A 22,018-nucleotide genomic window follows, 5' to 3' on the forward strand; every position below is an offset into this window, starting at 1 on the left:
GGCCATCCACAGACACACTCCTCCTGCCAGAGCTGCCTCTTAAGTGAAATATACTCCAACAAAAGCAACACCTCCCTTTGGAAATCCCCCTGCGGATGATGGAGAGGAATTAAACCTGTGTCTATCCCCTGTGGACCTCTCCTCCAGATAGATCCCAACCTAGCAGAGCTCTCAGAAAGACGTTTCAGGAAAGGCAGCTGCCTTCCACTTTCATGCAGCAGCCATAAAGACTGCTAGAGAAAGGTGAATGAAAGATGTATATTATGGCCAAAAATTTGCATCAAATGTAGGATTAGATTAGATAGTCTGTTTTCTAATCCATGTTTCTTTTCCAAATCAATCACTCCTAGACCATTCTGGACAATTGTTCACCTAATCTATTTTCTAAAAACTAGCATGAATGAAAATTTCATAATCTCCCCCAGAAAATCTGTCAGTGCTTTGTTCTCCTAAAATAAAATTTAAGTTATATTATTATTACTGTAATAACTCCAGTTCTCTGACCATGCAGCAACAAGCTGTCTGATAAAGGACTCCATGGCAAACCCCCACTCCCTGGAGACCTCTCAGTGCAACTGGAATTGGAGCTAGAGATTTAATTTTAAGAATTCTTCCTTTCTTGAAGTCTTATAAAAGAGATTAATCTAATCAAACCTTAAGTAATTTTTTTTTCACTTCCAGCCATTGCTTCAGAGATTCGGAAGTGTGAAAGGCAAAAGAAAGGAAAAATATGCCCAACAAATAATTTCAAATACAATTTATAATTTAGCACTGAGGCTTCAGTTTTCTGACAGAAAAAAAAAAAAGTAGAATGAAAAACAATAGACAAAAAGTACACCTCAAAAATAAAGAAGCAGGGGCTTAAGGCAGCAAAGAATGGGATATGGGAACAAGAGAAACAGAAGAGTCACAACAAGAGGGAGAAAATACAGGCGATAAGGGACGGATCTCAGGAAAGAAGGAGCACAATGTCCCTGATGAAAAAAGAGAGAAAAGCAGTGAAGAAGGATGAGAGGTTTGTAAATCACATGAAACTCACTTTCATGCAGGTGGTTATCAAAAGCTTCCTATACTACTTATGGGATTCAAAATCCTTCAGAAAACAACTGAAGAATAAGGGTGGAAAAACTGTTATAAAAAAATCACCTAAATGTTTTCTATATAAAAACATATATTTTATTATTGCTGGAGAACCATGCAAAGAGAATGAAGCACAAGGAGATTCAAGGGCTTCTCAAGAAATGCATGGCAGAAACAGAAACCTCTTTTTCCGTAAGCTTTAACAGGAGAAGATGAGATCCTAGGAAAAACGCATATGAAAACACAGGGCATATCCTTTGCGTATACTTTCTATAAGATTAGAGATTCAGAGAAATTACAATTAAATGTGATTAAAATCGCATTGGCAATAGGGGACCGCAGCGATCTTTGCAAGCATTACTTATATCTATCTTCTACCTCTGGCTTATCTCAGTCTGATTATAGGACTGACATGCCAAACACTCGAGAGTCCTTTAATTATCAGTGGGAGATTTTCATCTCAAAAATCAAATCATGAGCACTGCAGATTGTAATATAAAGTGCTGAATGAAAATGCCTGCAGTGTTTCTACTTAAAATGAGACACTCCAGGACATTGAAGAGGGTCCATATTTAAGATTCACTTCGGCTTTTTGTGCTTAGCAGAGATGAAACAAACGGCAATTTGACAACGAAAGGCAGGAGGAAGCATGAGCAGAAGAAGGTGATTACAGCACTAGTGTCCATGTGCAGCTCGCACACAGACAGGAGAGACTCGGAACCACACAGGGAAGTTTCCAGACAGTAAACGGAGCAGATAAAAAACTGGATGTGAAGAATCTTACTTCTTATTGAAGCGTAGGGGATAAATGCTTTTGCTCCAATAAATCAGTCTTTGGAAAAGGGAGTATGAGGCACAGGAAATAGTTACTGAAATAACTCCAGCTAGAAAGAGAGATAAAATGCTGGAAAGGAAAAAGAGGCCCTTGTGTATCATTTGCTCTGTTCAAATGTTTCCCTGAGCACAAAGGTTCAGCCACATGGGTCTGGCCCCCTCTGCTCTCGGTAGAATTAATTTGATCTATATTCGCTAAGGATGTGGCCCACACTCCTCCTCCTCCTGCTTTTTAATAACTGCTGTCTTTTTTTTTTTTCCCTTTTCCTGTGGTTTCCAGCAGCGGCATACAGCCGGCTCTCAGGCTGTGATGTTCCTCAGCATCCACAACTTCTGTGGAGTCCTCACAAAAATTAGGTATAAGAATTCCGGTAAAGCAGCTCTGGCTGTTATCTGTGAACTGTTTCTGCTTTTCTGAAGGGTTTTTAATAGCCAGCATTAATCTTTATGCACACAGTTAACTTTATTAGCTCCAGAGAAGCACTTCGAAAAATGACTAAATGTTGACATTTTCATCGTGACCTCTATGTTATTTTGAAGATTTAAATGTGCAGCTCACAATAGAATTTTATTCTTAGATATTTATATGTTTTCTTTTCCTCTTTTCTCATTTCCAGAGACCATCCTATGCAAGTAATTTGCAGAAGCAAAGTACTGTTTTTATTATGGAGGAAGGCAGGATTTATCCCATTTTGGTTTTCTTTTGCTTCTTGGTGCAGTAGCTGGTTCACACTGGAGTCAGAAGGTGAGGTAGGCAAAGTCAAGATGTGCAAGCAGTTGTCTAATTCCACACACACACACATAAAAAAGCCTTCAGACTACTCCCATTGTAGCTCAGGGGCAGAACTCCCATTTACCTCAAAAGAAGTAGCTTAGAAAACCAGAATCACCACTGCATTTATGGCCAAACTGTCTAGTATAAAAAATATACTTCCTGAGCCAAAAAAACTATTACTTGATTATTTTTCTAAATGACTTTTGTTGTGTCAAAATTGATGCAATTGTCTTTGGTAATTTTATAAACTGGCTCTAAAAAGAAGAACCAGAAAAATCCTCAAAAGTGTAATGTGTTTGCAATAGCATTTCCATCCTATGTAAGTGCCTTGCAAAGTATATTTTTGCTATCACACAGCATAGGGGTTGGCCACAGATGCAGTTTGATACTCCCCTAAATACAGTTATTACGCTGATGCATAATAACTTGCATGCCAAGTTATTGCATGCCAAAGGAGAGGACAAAAAGGGACTTCTCTTTTCCAGGCCTTCACTTTGATGCATGCAGATGTTCACCAGGAGGTTGGGATGTGCACAGAGGAAGGAAGCATCAACAAGGAGCCACAGGCTTATGGTGACGCCTAACTGCCCTGGTTAGTCTGGTAGGTCTCATGCCAGGGTTTTACCTCCTCCTGGCTTATAAAGAAACAAACAAAACCAAGATATTAAAAATTGAAGTGAAATAGTACCTGAATAACTGCTTTTGTCGTAAAGGTTAAGGCTAAATTGCTGGCATCACTCTAAAGAGCTTAGTTCGAATCTCCACTGCCATCAGCAATACAGTTCACCAGAGTCAAGAGGAATTACTTAAATGGATCACTAAGGGTAGTCAGGGGAACGGAGTGCATTAGGTATACACATTACCTTTCTACTGCTCATGACACAAGCCCTTGTTAGAAGAGCTGCTGGCTGGTTTGGAGAGGCTTGGCTAAGTATGATGAAGAACAAAAGATCAATATTAGAAGAGCAGACACTATTTGTTTCCTGCGTAGGAGAGAACATAAGGCTCTTTGAGAACATTGTCATTCAGCTGCAGACTGCTCAAGCGTATGTTTCCTTTTATTTTGTAACATTTGCAAGCTTTAATAGTTGTATAATAACTTTGTCTCCTGGCATATAGGTGCGAAACAGAGCAAATGCTTGAATGAGGTCAGTCAATTTTCACACCCAAGTATGTAAAATATAGAAGAAATGCAAATGTGGGCAAGATTCTGAATAGTCATAAGCCAGTGTGATCTCAATAATATGCAGACCAGTGCCATTATATCAGCTGCTACAAATTACCTTAGCTCAGCAGACATCACTCTTCAGCTACATTTCATATTTTCCCCATCTGTGGTATGTCAGTCTCTTTGCTGTTTGTTACACTAGTGGTTTCAGGCTAATGAATATAATGTTAAATAGCCATCAAGGAGCAAGGAGCAAGTACTTCCATGCATGTATATGTTTTTGTACAGAGGAGGTCTACAGAAGTGCTGTGTGATTGGAAAGAGGGACTGTGTTCAAGTGTGGCTCCCTTGGGCATTGGTCGGTGTGCGTTGCTCCCACTAAGGCTTGCCAAGACATTGACCCAGCAGCGCAGCTTTGTCAGGGTGGAAAGTGAGCAACACCAGAGCGAGCACAGATACGGACAGAATAAGCAGCCATGGCCATTAATTAAGAATAGCTCAAATGATGAGATCTCCTGAGTGCAAATTTTCTAGTGCTGCAGTTCTTGGAGCCTCCTATCCCTCAGCAGCACCTGACAAGGGCAACACCAAGAATGACAGGGACCATGGGGATCACTGGCCTTGGTGACCATAATAGGATGGATAATATAGGCAAATGTTTTCTGGTATATAATGTTGCATACTAACATGCATGGATATAGCTGCAGATATTTAAAGAAATCATGATCTTGTCACTGATATTTCAGGACTTGACATGGAAACTAAATGTTGCAAACTATTTATTCAGCTCTACTGCACAGCCATGAAAACAGCAATGAAATATTTGCTGAGCTAAAACCCTTCTACAGTGCACCAGCAATTCTAGCAATATAGATAAATGCAAGCTTTAATTCAGATACATTATGGAGAATTATTCTTTCTTTTTCTTTAAGTACCTCCTGAGACAAACATTTTCTTATGTTATCGCCTAAGAAAATTTCTTGACTAGATGGACCATAAGCCTCCCTTAGTCTAGCACTGTTCACAGTCTTTAGCTATTCCTCTCTCTCTGGGCTGACTGCATGTGATGTGAGCTGAACTGACAGCCATGGCAACATGCCCCCTGAATTTCTAAAGGACAGTCCAATGCAAATAATAATAATAATAATAATAAATCTGATGTATGCATGGTGAAATATCTTTCAATAATTTTTAGGCGTAAGTATGTTCATGGTCAAAGGGATGTTAATAAAAAACTCAGTGCTATAAAAGAAGTATACATGCTCAGTGGTACCATTTTGACACAGCTCACAAAAATTGGAGACCAAAATAACTTTTCATAGGCATGCTCATTTCTTGGCCTATTGCATTATCTTCCTCACTCAGATTACTTTTAATAACTATGCTTTATTTTGACATTTTTAAAGATTTCTATGACATTTAGCATATTATCTGATCTTCTGCATTACAAGCTGTCACTGAAGAAGTGCTGTGCTATAAAGTTAGATCAAAGATGACAGACAGGAGTTGTTTTTCTTTATCTGTAAACTTCAGTTTATGCAAATCCTATTTCTCCCTGCATAAAACTCATGTCAACAGATTGCTGCTGTAAATGTACGACAAAGTTCTCAGATTTTTCCCTGGGCCTATAGTAGTTACTCACACAAAAAGTGTTAGTTGAAGGTACATTTTACTTTCTACTAAACATCCAAGTCATTGCTGTTTATTTGCTTAGAATAAATTTTCATGTGAAAAATTTAACCTACCTTTTCTTGAATCATCTTATATTAGTATAACCTAATTGGCTAGCAAACAGATCAGGCTCAATTTTCCACATAATCAGTTTCTATGACAGAAAGCTATTCCCTCTCAATTTCCCTTTCTCCATTCTAAGGTGAGCCTTTCTCACTACAGCTGTCTTTCCCTCGGACTAATGCATCCAATCCAAGAAAGATCCAAATCTTTTATCACAGTTGTCACTCTCCTGTCAAATCTCTCCAACCTACCTGTCATTTAAGAAAAAAACGACACTCAGTTTTGGGCAACTCATAATGAAAGAACTGATTAGAGAATGAAACTAGATCATACAGGAAACTATTTTCAAAAAGTTTCCAGGCTTAACAGAGGAGAAGGAAATCCTGTAATCCTGAATCCAAATGTAACTAAGATTGATGAAAACACCAGAAATAACAAGTTTCTTGATGTTCAAAGCCCTTACAATAAATGTGAAAGACCTACGCTGAAGTCCCAAACCTGACTATTTTACATGAGGACTTTCCAAGGTGTTTATCTGAAACCCAGATTCCCAGGCCTTTGTCAATTTTAGAGTGTATCTTTGTCCCTCAGCAAAACCTGGATGTTACTAATTTTCCAAATAAAATCACCAGCTACATTTTCATGTATCATGATTTAATGCTCTAGTATTAAAATATGAGCAACAACAGCAACAGAGTTATTAATTACACTAATTCTCAAACTGTTTCTCTGAAATACCTACAGCTCTCATTTAAATAGAAATCATGAGAAGACAAAAATATTTGTCATGAAATTCCCTTTCTTACAGATGACTCCCAAAACACAATCTTATACCCTCATTTCAGGACTTAAAAAGGATTTAAGATGCTAGAAAAATAGCCACGGACAAGACAAAATGCAGCAGTTCAAGAAGCACATTTGCCTAAACAACTCCTTGTGCCTTATTTTGGCAGCTACTGCTCAACAGCTGTCTGCAGCTGGCATGAGGGAGCGGGAGGGTTGCAGAGGGGTCAGTCCTTCCTCTTTCTTTCCCCTGTCTGTGGCAGAGGGGCATACACAGAGGCTCTTAGAAAGGTTTCAGCTGCCACAGGGACAGTGATGTATCCCCAGACCCAGCTACTCCAGCTGATGAGGCTGGGCAGTCATATTAGGTGTATTATATACAGTCTCTGAAATGGGGTGACCATCACCATTTATAGGCCCCACTGAGAGTTTCCATTTCAATGTCCCCATGAGCTTCCTTTTGTTTCTTACAGAATTTGATGAATTCTTTAGTTGAGGTATCTGAGGTCCAGGTTGTTCTCCCACTGGAGACATAAAGTCTCATGCCAATTTGATGAAAAAAGCTAAAGAACTGGTATTATGAAAGGAAGTCACTGAATCTTTAATTTCATGATAATACAGATTCACAGCATCCAAGCTGGATGGGTATAAAGGGAGAAAATAGGAGAGACATCCACGAAGACTGTAGCACTGCACAGCACTGCACAGTTATCAGAAGCTGATGAAATATCAGCTTCATATTTCATATTCATATTCACTTCATATTCAGTGTCATATTTTTTCAAGCACTTTCATATTTCTGGTCTTTTTGGAAAAAAAGTTTATCCTTTGTTCATCGGGCAGTCCTCTAGAGAGAAACATATGCAGCCTGAAGAGGAGCTGACTGCAGAGGAGACCGTGACCATCACCTCCAGGAGAGCTGGAACAGGGGGTAGCTCCCGTATTCCTTCAGAGCCTGATTGCCCTCTGCTCTCCCTGCTCTGTGACTGTCACTTTGCTGTGATTCAGGGCCGTTGACTCGAAACAGTATAATGTGAAGCACTTTTCAAATGAAAGCTTTTTTTTTAAAAAAAATGGCAAAAAACAACTTGACCTGATATTTGGATAAACGTGGTACATGCACACCATCGTTGTGAAACTAAATAACATATAAAGAGGAAAAAGAAATGGGTAATTATGCATAAAAGATGTACCCAAAAGATTATCATGGAAACTAATGTTATTTTAAGAACTGAACTTCCTTGCGATCTTCCTGAGTTATTATTAGGTAACCACAGTAAGAAAATACAGTTCAGAAGTAGTGTAATTGGCTACATATGAGTAGCTGTGCATTCAATAGCTGTGAACTTAAATCAGCTTTCTTACTAACCCAGAGTAATTAGGGTAATTGCATTTGCAATTTATTAAACTTGGATATAGGATACAAGATGCTTGTTCTTCATGAATCTTGGAGGAGTTGCTGTAAATGAGAAAGCAACATTCCGGGTTAGACTCATATCTAACTATATATAATATGCTATATTAATTATTGTTTTGATTTTAATTCCTTTTATCTGAGAAAGAATATGCTTGGGAGAAGCTAAAGTGTTTCTGTAAGCAAGAGAAATGTGATCATTTATATTATGGTACCAATCTTTCAGAAAGAATCACAAAATCTAAATGGATCCATTCTTTCACACTATTTTCCTTATCTCCCCAAGATTATGTCAAGGCTGGACAAAAGCTATACACTTGTGTATATTTTCAGAAAGAAAACAAGTATTGGTATTTAATCAGTACAACATATCACACAGCTCTTTCTGGAGGACAGTACTGCCTTGTCACATCTTTTATTCTTTTTTCCAGTTGTCAAAGAGCTTTTTTTTCGGTTCAAAGAACACTTTCCTAAATTGGTAACATCAGTGATTTCCACAGATTTTTCCCTCCGTACATTTGGTTGCTTCAGAGGAAGAGATCAAACACAGTTATGAATAAGAGCAGCTTTAAAAGAAACATTTTTTCTCTGAGCTTTGGGGGTCAGACTACAATTAAGTTAAACATTCCTGTTGTAATGCATTATAGGGATAACATTACACTGATCAGGTTTTCAGAGGCCATATATATGTCCGACTGAACAGTCTCTGAGGCCCTTGCTTTAGAAACCAGTATTAATTAAGCAATTAAAAGAAGCCTTAAATAATTAAAAGAAGTCATTGTCTTTAGAAATGTTCTGTGTACATAACTCACATCTGGCTGGTGGAAAATTACAGGTCACCAGGGATAATCTTTACTATTAGTGAAATGTCCTGTAATCAGTCATCATTCAACATCTGTGCTTTTTCCCGAGCCTTTTATGGGTTGTCTATTTAGTCCCCTGCAATGGATTTCTTTCAATAGTTTGTTCGGCCCTCTAAACTTCTTGCATCTACACCTCCCTTGGGAAGGCAGCCTCCTTTAGGGATGCTACGTGTTGAATGAAGAACCATCCTTTTTTGGGGGGAGGGATAGGGGGGTGAGGGTAGGAGGGTTGGATCTCCTTCCTAGCGGGTTAACTTCATGGCCTCCAGTGGCATAGGCACAGAAAAGACTGAACAACTGATGCCTATTGTTCTTCATGGCACTCAGTTTTGCAGATCTCTCTTAAGTTTACCCTCCTTTTCATCCCAGACAACTTAATGGAAACTGTTTAATTCCGCTGATCATCCTTTCTGCTTTTCTCTGAACCTTTTCTAGTTCTTTTGTAATTTTTTTCTGAGATTAGGGGATCAGAGCCACCTATTCTATTTATTATGTGAGAGAGTCTTGAATGTATGCAATGGCAGAATGATGTTTTCTTTTCTGTCCGTTAATTCTTTCCTATTAATTTCTGATACTTGATTATCTTTCTGGACAACTATTGAGCACTGAACTAATGTTTTCATGAAAGAACTTATGATAGTTAATACTTTTGCAACTCCCCAAGACATTATTCCCAAGGGCTGCAAGATTATCATACTGTTAGGAGGCAAGTGTTCTATTCCCTTTCCTTTCTGACAGATATTTTGTAAGGTCTCTTACATTGCAAAGAGAAGGATAGAGAATTTGCATTCATGTGAACATGAGTGAAGAGGTTTTGTATGGAACGGGCTGTTTTTTCAAACTTGCATCCTCATTCTAATATAGATGACTTGAATGCCATATTTTTCTCACTGCTCCTTGTAAACTGTTTCTTTTTGCATCAGCTGTTCTATAGACGACAGTTATATACATTTTATTCTTATTCTGCTTTTACCTGCATTTAAGGAAATACTATTTGGAGTTAACGAAATATCCTATCATTTGTTCTGCATTACTCAGTCATCAGGTCATGAGGATCTAACTTTCTTACAAAAGGCCAATTTTCCTCCTAAAATACACAACCTAAATCCTCATGAATACATCCTAGAGCAGAATCAGCTGAAAGCATATGCACTGCCAATGGCAGAATGGGAAGAATCTGCAGTATTTGGCAGTCAGTCTTTATTTCATCCTCTAAGCTTCTTAAGAGATGTCTGTTTCTTCTCTCTGCTGAAGTTTCAAGGAGATTAATACAGATTAATACACTATCCCTCATCTGCAACTTTTGAGAGTTATATTGAAATTGATTTAGTGATGGCTTTTCCAGTTCATAATTTCTATAAATTTTCCTTGTTACACATCTCATAAATAGCTCCCTTTCTAAAAGATACAATGAACATTTATATTCCTCAAAGATTTAAGACAACCTTTTAGATAAAAAAAAGCTTTCAACTTAAACACATACTTATGGCTAGAATGATATAAATTGCAATCATGTTTTTCGCAAAAAGGCATTAGCAGAATGACTCTCTTCTAAGTGGATGGTGTTTTCTGAGCAAAATGTAATAGCAATGCATGCAATACATGCCATACTCAGGACTAGGATCTTTAACTCCAATCTTCATTATTTAAGTATGGTAATTGATAAACTAATTAAAACCAAAGACAGACACAGAACAGTATCACCTAGCAGTTGTGGGTACTCCACTTTAGGCTGAGCTCAGGAATGATCCAGTCATCCAAAAGAAGAGATCCTTCTGGATCTCTTCATGCCAGTTAATTAATTATCAAATAATCAAGCTCTAAGAAATTATAGAGGTCATCAGAAATGATCTGAAATTAAACCTCTCCTTCAAACAAAACTTAGAATATCAATGTGGGCAACTTGAGTCACTTACTATCAAAACTGTGAGGTGACAGAGCACTGGAACAGGCTGCCCAGAGAGGTTGTGGAGTCTCCTTCTCTGGAGATCTTCAAAACCCGCCTGGATGCCACCCTGTGCCACGTGCTCTAGGTGTCCCTGCATGTGCAGGGGGGTTGGACTAGATGCTCTCTAGAGGTCCCTTCCATCCTCAACCATTCTGTGATTCTGTGAAAACTCTCACTTAGTCTAATCTCCCCTGCCTCTATGAAGTCAGGTAAACTGCCAAAGTTCATCAGTTCTTATCAATCCTATATAAAAAGCACAATTTTTCCAATTTCTTAAAACTCTGCAAAGAATTATGCAATCAATACTAAAAGAGCAGTTAAACCTAAGTCTTCCTGACTTCACTGGAATTCGTGTATATACACTTTTCAGAAATTAATGACTTTTTCAATTGTCTAACTACCTCCATTGCAAAGTAATAGAAACAAAACTTGTTTCTCAATCAGGCATAGGAATTTTGGCAGTCAAGTGCACTATGGTGCTACAATTGGCCAAAGCAAAAGCCTGTGTATTTTCACAGAGATCAGAAGAAACCATGGTGTCATCTGCTCTGACCACCTCTTCAGCAAATCTCACTACATTTCAATCAGTCATCATTTTGCCAAACCTCCTAATTAGTGTTTCTCTTAGACTGTCCTTCTGAGTGGAACTGAATCTCCAATGTAATTTCAGCTTTTGACAAGTGGCTCTTATAAAGCTTTTCTTCATTATATAATATAAAGCTCTGGCAATCTCAAATTTCTCAGGAGAGTAAGCCTTCCACTCTAAGTTACTGCTAAGTCTTATTTAACCAAGCAACCAACCAACTACATGGATTGGGGCCTGAGGCTCTGTTAAGGCATTTCTTTGGCTTTTAGTTGACTTTTGCAGCTCTTCTATGTATTCTCTCCAATCTTCAAGATCCTCTTCTAGAATATGTACAACAGAAGTGATAGCCCAGCACTCTGGCATCAGTCTTGCCAGACCGATGGCTATAGGAGGAGGTATAACAACTTTCTACCCTTGACGTGTTCTGCATTTATAGATACAAGAGTCACAGTTAGACTGAATTCAGTGTTAATTTGCATTACGATTTACTTGTATTTACATTATTGAATAACTTTAAGAGAGGACAAGGATCAGGTCTATGTACATTCCCAATGTCCAATCCCAATCATTTCCCAATCATTCCCAATCATTTCCAGCTTATGAACAAGTACTACAGATTTCACAAGGCAAGTCTTTTCTTCTTCTGATCAAGCACCAAAAAACGGGAAAACAGTTACTTAAATTAGGGGACAAGAAATTCCATGTATTTTGTATTTCATTTGTCTTTCTCAAAGCGGCCATGCTCACCTCTGCAGACCATTGTAGCACAATTGCTGTTAGCTGTGCAACAGCAAGTTGCCCACAAATTTCCTGCCCTAAAATTTAAACGAATGGAGGAGCTAAAAAAACTATTTACTGCAGGGAACAATTAGCAATGGCATGCACTGCTTATCTGGGTTGTCTTCCCATACCAGATAACTTTACCATGTCAAGTAGTGGAGGTGCTGGAGGGATGGATTCACTGGGGCCCCTGTCTTGCACCAGTCAAGGCAGCAGAGTTGCCAGCTGAGCTCAGTGGAAGAAACTCCAGTGCTATACACAGCAGTTTGCACAGTGCAGGAAGCCGCGTTTTCCCATGGAGGTTAAATCATTATAAAACACGATGGCAGCTTTTCCTTGCAGTGAGACTCTCCATCCACCCATGTCACAGACAATGTCACGTTCTAGCAAGACAACTGTCTCCAACAATAAGATTCAGAAACACTGCAGCTTTCAAGCACATTTCAGAATTAATGGGAGGTAAATATGCCTCCTTCCACATGGGTTTTCACAGCAATATGCTGATTAGCATGAGTGTGGCTTTCTTTTAAGTGGAAAGTCTGATGTTTCCCTCATTCACAGAATTTGCATTAAATAGATGTGTCCAACAGGAGATAGAAATCAGGGAGCGGAAACAGTCAGCTTAAGGCATTTGTGAACTGTGGAACAAACACTTGATAGATCCATTTGAAGGACAAGGAATGGAAAGGCAGCTTTGCAGATAAATTTCTTGACAAGTTTTATTTTTAAATGATTTGTAAGGAAATGTGACTGTGGGTAATTTATAACATTTCATTATGAAATATTTCTGAGTGTATAATGAATATCTGCTGTGCCTAAATATCCTCAGAGTGTCACTCCACAGTCCTCCCACACACACCATCTCATCTCAAGGCAATAGCTTGGCAAAATTTCCATCAGCTCCAGTAGCAAAGTAGCTCACATCATACGAAGACAAGATTGACCTCTAGAATGCAAGTACTGTGAGAGATCCAAACACTCGCTCCCATATTCCTGGACACTGAAAGCAGCCTGTAAGGGCAAACTCCAGTTGTTTGCATCAAATCCACTATAAAAGAGAACAAACCAAATGCTAAAGCACAATTTGCGCCATGCTTTTACTCCTTTATATACACCAAAGTAAATTTTGTTACAAGACACCAGTTTTGAACTTTTCTTCAGTTCAAAAAAAGCGCTTTGCATTTTGATAGAACTCAGTATTTTTTTTGTCTTATTCTATCAATATAAACTGTAAGTTTTCACTTGTATGCAAGGTTTTGTGTTGAAAAAATGCACTTTTTGCACTCTCCTGGAGCTGGTAAGGGAAACAAGGAAGAAAGATGAGGGAAAACAGGGAGAGAGGAGTAAAAATCTGGATAATTTTTTTTTTGAAAGTGGAGAAAGACAGTATTGAGACTGTGGCAGATTTTTTTTTATCTCTTTGTCTATAAAGATTGATCACATTTGCCATGTGCCCTAAAGCAAAAATGTACCATGAGTTACGGTGGGGAAATGTAAAACATTCAGGTAAAAGAAGATAAGGGTGGATCCAGGTTTCAAACTCCCCTGCCTACTTCTGCATATTTCAGATTATCTGGATTCAAGAAATATCTGTTTCTCTGTGAGATAGGACCAAAGTTGGGGTCTTCTTGCACTTGCAGGTTTGGGTCTCCTCCATTCCTCCCGGATTCATCGAAGAGCAAAAAGCAAAGAACAGCAACACTGGTTTCAGCAGTGCCCAGAGATAGAGGCTCCTGTTTCAGCTGCTATGATCCATAATAACTACACCAAGTTCAGCTCAGCCCTAAAGCATCAGGAAGCTTGCCTTGTACATTACAAATGAGACATTTACCTATCTACTTAAACTTATACGTTTTTTTCACAGAAAAAAAAAAAAAAAAACCCTTTAAAAAACAGTCCTGGAAACAACAGATACCTGAGGAGGAAGGCAATAATTACAAAAGAGTATCATTCCCTTTTTTGAAAATCCCCATTGTATTAATACAGCCTGAAAAGACAAGACATGAAAACAAATATTTTTTCCCCAAAAATATTTCTTTCCTCTAGAAAAGAGTATTTTTTTTCTTACCACCTAGATATATAACATTAAAAAAAAAAAAAAATACCAACACAAAGTTTGATACCAGCTGCTACTCACCCTGACATTAAGTGGAAATGGAGCTTTGCATATGACTTAACATGGAAATGACCACAGAGCAAATGCAATGTGGGAAAACTGAAGATTTCCAAGACTAATAAATAGAAGTCAGGATTCTTGGCAGCTATCAGTTTTGCAATAACTCAGCATGTCCTTGGCTAAAATACAGCCTCAGGACCATACAAGCATCCATAGTGCTTCAGCTGAAGGTCTGCCCGTAGCCTATTATCAGAGGGAGGATACTGAGGAAAGTCGCATATCTTAGAGAAACTGAGTGCTTACAGAGTAACCACTTTCAGACTCCAGCTAGCCCTTTCCTGGGGCCTTTTTTTTTTTCTTTTTTTTGTGAGCCCGTTTAGGCTTTTGGCCTCCAAAACCTCCCTGGGGCACCGAGTTAGCAATTTAGTATCGCTGCATGGAAAATATTTCCTTTTATTTTCTTTTGAATTTTTCCCAAACTCTTAAATTTAATGTCTCCATAACTTTGTGCTGGATGAAGTGTATAGTTGTTTCTTGTTGACAATCTTCATACCAATCTTGCCTTTGTAAACCTCTGACATATACTCTTTGTCAGCTTTTGTAAGATGAAAAGACCAAACCTCTCCAACCACACAGAAGACATGCTCTACCTCCAATCACTCTTATCACCATCTCTATACTTTTCCTCTGTCTTCTCAGAAACAGAAGCGACTAGGATTGTATGCAACACTCAGAAATGTTGGAAATAAAAGAGACTTATTCACTGGCAGAGGCGTTCTCCAGTTCTGCCTTTTCACTTCCTAACGATTAAAAGGATTGTGATTACCCTTTTGGCTACTGATGAGTGGTGAGCAGATGCTTTCAGAAACTTCCACAAGGATGACAAGATCCATTATAAGATCGCGTTTCTGACTGGTAATAACCAACAAGTTCTGCCTCAAGCACATCATATCCCCCTTCATCTGCATCACTTCATATTTGATCCAGCACTTTTTAAACAGTCATTCGGTATCTTGTGATTTTTCTGAAACAGTTAATAGTTTCAGTTTTGATTATTCTGTCGTCAGACAATGTCATCATGTCTCTATTCATTCCCTCTTCAAGAGCACTTACAAGTCACAGCACAGACCTGTGTGAAACTCTCAAACTCATTATATGCCTCCTCTCTACCTCTGTAATACCCATTTTTTATATTACTATGGTGTCACCCAGCTTTGCTAGTACCAAATTCAGACCCGCTGATTGCTACTTTCTCAGATTAGTGGCTGTTTTAAAATATTCACAAAGTGCTACCTACCATTCAGCTCATATTGAAATTTCTAATACCTTTGGAACCAGTGAGGTTTTGATATTATTTTTGATAGGAGTGGGACTAAGGAATAAAGTTCTTCTTGTATCTTATTCTTTCATCTGTTAATTGGATGCTCCGTAGATAATGATAGATAATATAATTAATGTTTGTAAGTTCAGAGCAATTACTTTGAGCATTTACTAAGTTCATTTTAGTGTTATCTTTTACATAACTGTCAGTAGGCTGGAAAAAAATGTATTTTATGTTAACATGTTTGCTATAGTAATTCTGTATGGGAACTGCTCCATCAGTTCTGGCTGTAGTGATAAAGAAGGACCGCACCTGTTTCCACCTTTGAACACCCAGCAATGGAGCAAGGGTGACCAGTCTTGGTTTCTGAAGATTATACTCTGGTGCTAACACCTATTCAGGGTGAATCTGGGCCACAACACAGCAGAGGTAATCTTGTCATTTTAACTTCTTGAAACTCTTAGGAGGTAGTTTCCCTCACAATTAGCAAAAACGAGGAATGGAGTTTGCAAGAAAAAGTCATTTTTTTTAGTGGACTACTGATCACGCACTGATTTAAACTTCTCCAACACACCAAAGTGCTTGTTTTGAAGTTCACACAAAGGCACTCCACACATTTGATTTCCCACATAAATGAGACTTAAATCAAATGTAAACAAGAAGCAAGTCACTGGGGAAAGTCATAACTCATATGCAAGAGGAAATTTCAAGCTCAGTGAGCATCAAATGTTTGAAAGTTTTCAAACTCATTTTTCTTTTTCTTGCATGAAACATACTACCAAACAGCCCTTCCCCTGAATAGTAGCCTGGTTTAAAGGGGAATGTGCAGTTTTAATGAGAACCCTCCTACTGTTTCACTGCTTTTGACTATTAAAAACAGTTTGTGCGCTAACATGGTGCTAGGAGATGTGATTGATTGCCCCAGCTTTTGTTTATGACCGTGTAAACCTCCTTCTTCATGAGTATTGTAGAGGAATACGTTTCAGCTATTTTGCTTTTGGTGTGTGAGGAACTCTAATAGATATTTTTATTTAGATTTCATTTTTAAAGGTTTTTTTTTAAATAAATAGACTACACTTCATAGTGTCAGTAATACAAACTAAACTTCATATGGTAAAGGATTTTTCAAAGGTCATTTTCTCTTAGCTGATGCTTGCTGCTGACAACAATACAGCCTAGAGCAGTAAAATTTAAACACCTAATTCCTGGTAATATTTAGGATCCAGAATATGAGACACCAGAAATGTACCTTGGGGTCAGAAGTTCATTGCTATAATTTTAGTTATGTGACTGTTTTTCTGGCAATTAATTTATTATCAGTGTTTTCAGTTATGTTGGACCACATAAAATCCACAAATTTATGCCTTAATAAATGCTAATCACACTGAATCTCACAAAGGCACGGACGTTCTTGTGAGAATGTTTTCCACTTGACCATTACTCATTAGAAGAATAACTGGGTTTGTTTTTATTTAGCCTCAGTCCCCTGTATAGCTGAAAAAATATATAAGCCATCACAGATTTTCAGGTGCTGCAAAACCAGATGATAATGGCTGTTTCTGTAGAGGTTCTTTTGAAGCTGTACTCGGATTCTTTTCATTCCTTTTGGGTCACCTCTCTTTTGAATTTACGCAGCTCTTTCCACACATGTCTTTTCCTGGCCATGCATTTGTCTTTCAGGGTAGATGTTCCCTCAGCTTTAAATCTCTGGAAGGCAAAAAACAGATTCAGATTTACCTTCACATCCATTTCCTTACATTTTCTTAACTCTTTTCATACATCAATCACTATCCTCTTTTTCTTTTTATGCCATCTGTATCTTCCCCAGAATAGAGCCTACTTTAAAAAATGTACCAACAACCCAGCCCTTTCTGCCTGTCCCTGTCCTCCTGCAAGCCTGTCAATCAGCCAATCTCATCCCTGGCTCCTCCAACTTCCAAACAGTTTTCCAGGACATCCAGATTATAAAAATTGACTTCACTACCTTCTCTACATACTCTGGAGTATCTTGATTTTCCCCATCCAGCTGACACATCAGACAGTCATACCTTCCATGCTTTGCACAGGGATTACAAATCTCTGCTACTGTCTTTACAGTTTCAACCATAGAACCTGTCTTTTCATTCCCTTTCTTCCTTCTTGTCTTCCAATTTTCATTTGTACCTCTCCATAGACTTGAAGGGGAGAGGTAAAACTTGCCACATGTTCACACATTTTATACTTTTCACAATCCCTTCAAACATAACTGCTTCTTGAAAACATCTTCCATACATAAATTGCATGGTAACTTTTGTCCATTCATTCTTGCATTAGCTTGTTTTTCTTTTTCTTTTCTTTCTTTCTTTTTTTTTTCTGTTCACTCCATTCAAGGGATGCATCTTTAGCAATGTCTTTCTTCTGTGTTGATTCTTGCTTCTTCTGTACAGTGTTCTTTGACTTAGGCCCTTCTCATTAGCAGGTAGCCTAAAATGCACAGCCATTTCGCACAAAAGTGATGCAGGTCTCGTCCATGCTGCCCACAGATGCACTGGCCTGGGTGCAGAAGCTCCAGTTCTGTGCACTGAGCACTCCCACCTCAGCTCTGCCCGAGCCAGCCCGGGCTGGGACCAGGGCCAGGCGCCGCCACACAGCGGCCTCCTGGACTGCTGACACTAGCCCAGCACGGTGCTGAGTTATGGGCTGCTGCTAACTTCCAGCCACCACAGCGAGTCTAAATCACCAATGAAAAATAATTTCCCTTGGTAATAAACTCCCGTGCCAACCCACTTCACTGTCCCCTGCTAACGTACTGTGGGAGCAGTGATATAAATACCATAGATGAGCAGCCAGCAGAAAACATGGAGTTTGGATCTACTTGCAGAAAATGGAGCAATTTTGCTCAGAAATCCACCCCTGGAACGAATGTCCCAGTGATCTGCACTTGGCCCCCTGCAGTTCTCATCACAGGATGGACTTGCCTGGGTTGCTTTCAGGAGCACGTCTTCCAGATGTGCCCCATCCAGCCTTTCCTAACTGCTCCTTTAACTGTTCCACATCAGCTCAAGGTCTCACTCTTGGAATTGCTTGTGGGGTGGACATGGAGCCCTCAGCACCACGTGCTTTGCTCTATAAATCTGTTCCTGTTTGGCCATAGTACTTACTAATATAGACGCAGCCTGAACGCTACTAATATAGGGAAAATAATGCTAGTAATATAGGGAAAATTAGCAAGTAGATTGGTGTTCAGATGTTTATTCCCTTTTTGAGCCATGAGTCTTTCCAATCCTCAAAACTTCTCTCTATTTAAAAGGCTGAGAGTAATTACTATAAATTTATTTTGGTTTTAGCAAGAGATTTAACGGGACTCAAAGACAAGTGAATTGACAGGAGGAAAAAAAAAAAAAAAAAAAGCAGAAAGAAAAACAACTCTCTGTTCTGAAAAAATAACCCCAGCCAGCAAAACCTTCTGCGTCAGGAGAGGGAAAAATAGTATTTCAGTGTAGATCTGAAATAAGAGCTGCACCAGGGAGAGGGAATGTAACCACAAATTAAATCAGCTCCTAGGGCACTTGACCTTTACTGGGTATTATCAACTAAGATGCAAAAGAAGCTGGATAAATGCTAGGTCCTGTTCTTTCATTTTCTGTCCTAGCGATGGTTGTAGCAGCAGCAGGAAAGCAGCCAAGCAGAGTTTGGGAAATTCACCCCCATCCCTCTTTAGAGCATGTTTCCTCCTCGTGGCTCTGCAGTATCTCTTCTAACCAAGCAGGCAATAATATTTACCCTGAGGGCTCCCTGGGGGGATCCTTGCATATCTCCTTATTGGAGAGAAATGCTCCGGTGGTGCCCAAATTGAGGCATGGCAAATGACATGACTTTGAGACTTCCTCCTCCTGCACTTCCAGCAAAAACCTTCCTCGAGGCCCTGACGTGAGGAACAGATACAACCAAAGGACACAGCAGATGTTGTCCGTGGCAAGGGAAGATGCCTGCTCCCCATGCCCAAGGGCAGAAGTGCCACAGCATCTGGCCCGCTCCGTGCGGAGGATGGCTAATCAGTGGTGGGATTTCTGCTCACTTGGTCCCTTCTTTTCTCAGGGCCACTGGGTTCTGCTCTCACCTGCCACAAGTTTCACGGCATCGCGTCCAAGGGCCGCTTGTGTTATTTCTTAGTGCCACCAAGTGGCAGAATTTAATAGCACTATTTTCAATCACCACTTTCGACCAATGACTAATCGCTTGTACCAGCAGAAGAACCTTCAAACAGATCAAGGCTTCAAGATTTTGTGAATTTAAACCAAAAGGACCAGTCTGTCTTGCATGCTAAATAATGCAGTTAGGGGACAAGCTAACAACAGAGCAAAAAATTAAATGTGTGGAAACACCTAAATCTCTGTGCAGCCTAAGATGAAGTGCATGCTAGAAACTAATGAAAGACAAAAGGAGACTTGAGCACACATTTAATTTTAAGACCATCTGTTTTATATGACTTGCAAAACAGTTGTGGATTGCTGAGATGGAACCACTAGGAATAACCTTTCTTGGTAATTAACTCAATGAATCAGTGGGTGAAAGCTGAAGTTCCCGACAGGCAGAAAAAATACGCACCTATTCCTGGTTCAGTGTATCTATGAAATTGTGCAATTCAGCTCCATATTAAACAATGATAGTGGTTTGCTAAAGCTCTGAACTCTTTTTACTTTCAAGCATTTAACTTTACTAGGCCACTGGAAAACCACAGCAGAAAATACTGAAAAGTAGCCGCATTGTGTAGCCATCTGAGGTAAATATTTTCACAGGTTTATTTTAAACTTTGCTGTGAATACACAGACGGTGTTGTAGAGCCTACTGCCACAGCATATTCCATTTTCCGGGCTGATTTTCCTTCCCTTTTCCTCTGGATCTATTCATAAATAAACAGGGATATCTCTGGAACATTGTTTTTTTATTTGGGGTATTCTGCAAGCAGAATGAAGTAGAGCACAACTTTGTTGTTTTCCATGTAAATATATTACATCTAGCAAGATAATTGAAAATGCACTAGGGATCAGAAGAGGAATTTCCTAATATAAATATTGCAGTGAAGTTTTTCTTGACTGGTGGGGCATGAGTAGCCTTTGGGAACAGAAGGGTTTCTGTGTTATCTACCTTGAAGTAAGAGAGGGCAATGCAGCTAGTCCATTGGCACTAGCTGGAGGAAGGGATGGGCAAGTAGGCACAAACAGGTAGCCTATTCTCAGAGAAAAAGAAGCTTTTTCTCATTTCTGTGGGCTTTCTCTCAAAGCTATTCCTAACATAAAGCATTGGGCAATTGCATACTCAGGCTGACTGTTTATTTGGAGAGCTCGGGGGCTGCACTCTCTTTATAAATAGTGGTATAAAATGTAGTTAAAAATAGGCTAACTATCTTCCTGTTTACAAAGATGACAATAAAATGTATCATGCTACAAAACCACCACATCAGCACCATTTAAGGGTAGCTCATTCCTCGGAGAACGGCCTGAACCCTTGCGTGTAGCTTGTGATGTGGGATAGCATCTGAGCCTCCATGTGGGACAGCCTGGGATAAGGGCCCTGGCCAGTGGGGACTGTCCTCTTGGTTACCTCAGAGGACATTTTTTCCCATGCTCGCTAGGCCATTTCCCTTCTCCTATTCCTTGAAGAATACACAACTACCATTCCCAGAGGACACAGAGGCTGTGCTGTCAGTCCAGGGGAACACGCAGGGACCGGTGCAAAAAGATTCTCCTGTGAGACAAACCCTTTAAAAAAGCCAGTTGTATGGCAGAGCAGTGCACAGCTGAGATGCTTCAAGGAGAAGGTCCTTCTCAACGCCACCATTTTGCAAGGCTGACTTGAGAGAGTGCTTAGATATCCATTACTAAAAGATTAAATTATGTGGTTATTATGAAAACATGCTAAAGGCATAATCTTGGGAGAAAAAAAAGTGTTTCAATGCAATTTAAATAAGGAGGTATTAATGCCAGAAGTAGTTCATTATCTTCTTTTAGAATTTAGTCCAGAATTGCAAGACTAACACTGTGTTTACATACCTAGTCTAGCATTAGACTTTTTTTCCTTAAGTTGATGGTAAAAACAAGCCTTCCCAGCTTTGTAGCAGCAGCGAGACATAACAGATGGAGCATCTGTAATGCCTGTTACTTCAGCAACCACATAAGAAAACCAGTCAGCTCCCTTGTAGAGAATGCAGCCGAAATAAAAGCCGAAATAAGATGAAGAAGATACCCCTAAACCTTTAATAATCTACAGGGTACTCTCTCATTTAGCATTGTATCCACCCACTCCAGATTAGAAGATCCATGGTAATTGCATTATATCCCTACACATTTCCCAAGCAGGTATCTTCCTACCCTTTTTCCTCTTATATCCATCATGCACCTTTATAAACTGTGCAAACTTATCCTGGGGAAATTTTTCTATTGAAGTGCAATCTATCCAGCTAAATCTCTGTTAACCTGACAGCTTCTTCCAATTAGTCCTTCCTATTCAAGCACATGCCCTGTGTGCTACTGCAGGCACATTCAATTAAGATGAGGAAAAAAGTGCAGTAGACAAGCTTGACACTAATATAAATAAATGAGTGTCTTTTCTTCTTGCATAAAGATATCACAGTTCA

Source organism: Tinamus guttatus, unplaced genomic scaffold, assembly GCF_059628265.1.
Source record: "Tinamus guttatus ecotype Peru unplaced genomic scaffold, ASM5962826v1 Tinamus_guttatus_pri_ptg000525l, whole genome shotgun sequence".
In the NCBI taxonomy this organism is placed as follows: domain Eukaryota; kingdom Metazoa; phylum Chordata; class Aves; order Tinamiformes; family Tinamidae; genus Tinamus; species Tinamus guttatus.